Source organism: Elaeis guineensis, chromosome 12, assembly GCF_000442705.2.
Source record: "Elaeis guineensis isolate ETL-2024a chromosome 12, EG11, whole genome shotgun sequence".
NCBI classification, from domain to species: domain Eukaryota; kingdom Viridiplantae; phylum Streptophyta; class Magnoliopsida; order Arecales; family Arecaceae; genus Elaeis; species Elaeis guineensis.
Genome location: NC_026004.2, coordinates 15,323,376 through 15,327,452, shown reverse-complemented (window position 1 = coordinate 15,327,452; position 4,077 = coordinate 15,323,376). Strand labels below are relative to the sequence as shown.

Sequence of the window (4,077 nt, the reverse complement as noted above, 5' to 3'; positions counted from 1 at the left end):
AAGGAAAGAAATGAGAAGGGGAGAGCTGTTGGCTATCCTTGAACCAACCTTAATTAGGTCTGAACCAACCCATCAAACTTAAAAAATTATTTTTTTAAAAAAAAATAAAATAAAAACTCACCATACAAGAAAAAGATATTCAATTTTAAAATAATGAGAAGAAAGCCAATACCAAGAACAGAATCCCCCATATTTCTCGGGCTTGTGTGCCACTACCAACCCACACCATGATACACCCATCCCAAATCTCCTCCCCATTCTTTTCACCTCCTATTCTATTATTTATTTCAGCAGTATTCACTAATTAACACTAAATCCAAAAACTCAATTAAGGAAAAACCATTGATTAGCTTAACAAAAAAAAAAAGGGCGCATGTGAGATGGTTTTAGGGCGTTGGGAGCAAGTGGAAGGAAAAGGCTTACCCCGCGCTTCCCATCCGTGTGCCCGAGAGAACAGAGTGCACGTTAGAGAGAGAGAGAGAGAGGGGGCGTGGGGGGGGGGGGGGCCCGCGCTTCCCATCAGTGTGCCCGAGAGAACAGAGTGCACGTTAGAGAGAGAGAGAGAGGGGGGGCGTGGGGGGGTGGGGGGGGGGACGTCTTTGGAGCTGTCTTTGGACTGGTTCGTTCGTTTCGAGCGCATCTCTCTCTGCCCATCACTTCGCTCCCCTGGTGACACCGAAGTCAGACGGGTGGCGGGAGAAACCAAGAGCCCAGGACGCTCGCTTTTGGCCTTGCCTTCCCCTCTGTTCCCTCTTTGCTTCGATCTCCGTCTTCGAGGAATCCACCTCTCTCCTCCTCCTCCTCCATGGCTGTTCAGGCCCAGCACCCGTCCAACGTTCTGCTTCTAAACCGGTGAGTATTGCTTTCTTCTTCTCCGGTTGATAGGTTTCTTGGCTCTAGTTCCAAAAAGTTTGGTTTTTTATGTACTTATGGCTGTGAGGACGCGTGAAGAAGCGAGCAGGAGAGGAAAAGCATGGAGTTTTCCCAAGCGCCTACTGGGTTCCTGGACCAATCCGCTGTGTTCTTCTCCAATGGAGGTTGGTTCGGCCTCGGTTCTCTTCTTCTTTTCTTAAGAAAGATTTCTCTTTTGTTGTCTCCTAAAATGAGATGGCTTTGTTTGGCGGCAGCAAGTGGGAATCCACGGAAGCGGGGAAGGGAAGCGGCGCCCATTCCAATGGAGAGCCCGGCGCAGGGGAACTCCATCGATCTCCTCTCGCTGCAACCGCCGTCGGCTGCGTCCCTCTTTCCCCCGACTGTGATAAGCCTCGCCCTGCTCCAAGCTCGTCCTCCTCTTGTCTCCACCGGCCTCCGTCTCGCCTTTGAAGACCAGCACCAGCTCCAGAACTACAGCCAGGCCAATCCCTAGCTTTCATCCTCGCTCTTCCCTGTTCTCTCCGATGACCTCTCCCTCCAACTCAACAACCACCTGGATGAACTCGACCGGTTCCTCCGCGCCCACGTAAGCTTTGTCTCTCCTCTTTAATCGGTTCTCCTTTTCGTTGGTTTTTCCCTCTGTGGCTAAAGGTTGCTCCTTTTTCTCATGGCAGGGAGAGCATCTCCGCCGGATGCTGACGGAGAAGCGGCAGCGGCACTGCCGGGTTGTGCTGTGCGCGGCAGAGGAGGCGGCAGAGCGGAGGCTGGGGGAGAAGGAGGCGGAGGTGGAGCAGGCGGTGAGGCGCCTGGCCGAGCTCGAGGAGTGGCTCGCCCGCCTAAAGGCGGAATCTTTGGCATGGCAGGCCAAGGCTCTGGCCGACCAGGCGGCGGCCGTAGCCCTCCACGCCCAGCTCCAGCAGGCCCAGGCCGCCGCCGCCGCGGCGGAAGAGAGGGAGGGCGAGTGCCGCGACTCGCCGGCTGAGGACGCCGAGTCGGCCCATCTCGACCCGGACCGGGCGCTCCCGGCTACGTGCCGGTCGTGCCGGGCGGCACTGGCGTCAGTGGTCGTCCTTCCTTGCCGCCACCTCTGCCTCTGCGCCGACTGCAGCGACGCCGCCCCGTCCTGCCCCCTCTACCGCTGCGCCACCACCGGAAGCCTCCACGTGTAACGTCTTCTTCTCCTAATAAATGAGACCACCCACCTCCTTATCATCATAGCCCATAAGCCATCACTAGCCGTCCAAAATTACAGACAAAAAATAATAGAACATTAGAAATTTAGAATAGGCTGGACCTTTGCAGTGAAGAAGACCGAAGTAAATCAATTTAAAAAAAAAAAAAACTCCTTTTTTGTTGGATTTGGAAAATTCGTTTTAATATGTAATTTAATTCTTTTTTTAATTGAGGAGAGGATCCATGGTATTTATACTTATTCTGGTCGTATGTGTTTGGTGCTACGTTTCGTGGTTGGATGGAATTAAGGGGGCATGCGGGTTGCCTGGGAGGTGAGCGGACCCATGGCGTTTGGTTGCTACGCTTACTTTCGACCGTTTCCAGCGTCCGCTTACGTGGGTGTAGTTAAGATACCGCACACCGCTGACGTACTATGGGCTCGTTTTCACCGCGCGCTCGGCCGTAAGCCCAGGGGAGGTAGGAGAAGGGGATGGCTGTCCGTCCGATCGCGATGGTACGTCCGGATCCGTGGTGCGGGACACGGAAGCGTGGGTGTCTTTCCTTTTATTCTGATCTTGGCCCGCAACATATTTTGCTCAAAACACGCGCGTATGTGATGACGGCATTGGATATGTTTTGCTTGCAACGGTGATGCACAATAAAGAATTACACACAAACTGTATCTGAAGATAAATATATAATAATTAAATATATCAATAATAAATTTTAAAAAAATTTAAGTATATGAGAGGTCAATACTGTGATAATATTACGTGTACTACTAGGTGTACCCCTCTTCCTATCCATCCTACTTGTTCCACCTTCAGCTCTTTCTACTTGACAGGTGGAAGATCCTACTTCAAGGAGCAAAACCTCATCTCGAATATGAAAATAAAAATAAAATAGTTAGATCTCTAATCTTACAAAATAAAAAAATAATATCAAGCATCAAAAGTAATAATACATCATCTTCTTTTAGGCCCTTCAAGACCTCTCTTAAGTAGACTCGTTTCCTGAACTGGGTTTTTCTCAGTTCAGGATTCAAGAAAATCAGGTCTAAAACAGATGGTTTGACTATGCCTGTTCTCTCAAAAAGCCAAACCTAAAAGAAAAGTGCTCAATTATTACATGACTTGATTAAGAATTATGTATACAAATTTAAAATGATAATCCATATAAAATAAATAAATAAAAAAATAAGCTAATATCTTTCTTACCATCAAAACAGTAACGCAACCATTGATATAACTAGTGCTCTACTTCACACCTTTCTTCCTTCTTTTTATCTTTTCTGCAGCCCCCAGAATGAATTGTGTTGCGGCCTTTCTTCGGTCAGGGTACTCGATCTGGAGCCAACTAGCTGTTGCATGTGAATATGGACTGGCGGGATGCCGGAAGATGGAGTGCCATCATCGGAGAAGGAGCACACAGTCAGGACCGAAAATAAGAGCGAGGAGTCAACGGTGAACGGTGACACTGGTCTCCGCCCGATGCCAGAGAAGAAAGTCCTACAAAAGAAGCCTCGTCAGAGGTAGCTCTGGCGAGAGCCCTCCGACACTCAAGTTAGTGAGATGGCTTGAGAGAAGAGAGCGACAGAGTCTCTAGGTTGCAAATAGTGTGCATACTTAGACATGTCCCCATTTATCTCTATTTATAAAGGGAGCAAAATGGATGGTGAGAGGACAGGTGATCATGACAATCACGTCCTATTGTATGATGCCGCATGGCGTCGCATGGGCATCTTTAAATGCTGATGGCGGGCATGCCTTCTATTCGGCATGGATAAGACGGTGGATGCCACCGTATGTGGGGTATAATAAATGACCTTATGGATGCATTTAATGAATTCATAGCATTCCATCACGGTGCGCAGCTAGCTGGCTAGGGTATGGCGTCTATATGACATGACCCTGTTGTGGCTTGTCAAAATGGCGTGGTGGCCATGTTTGGTGCTCAGCTAGTCAGTAGAGGCCTGCATTATCGAAGTTGGTAAAATGAAGCTGTCGAGGGAAGGTATCCTGTCATCGACTG

The 4,077-nt window shown here is 49.2% G+C and overlaps 1 pseudogene; it reads left to right on the top strand.

Moving 5' to 3' along the window:
- Positions 1–374: 374 nt before the first annotated feature.
- LOC105055304 (probable BOI-related E3 ubiquitin-protein ligase 3) lies at positions 375–2,211 on the top strand (annotated as a pseudogene).
- The last annotated feature ends 1,866 nt before the right edge of the window (positions 2,212–4,077 follow it).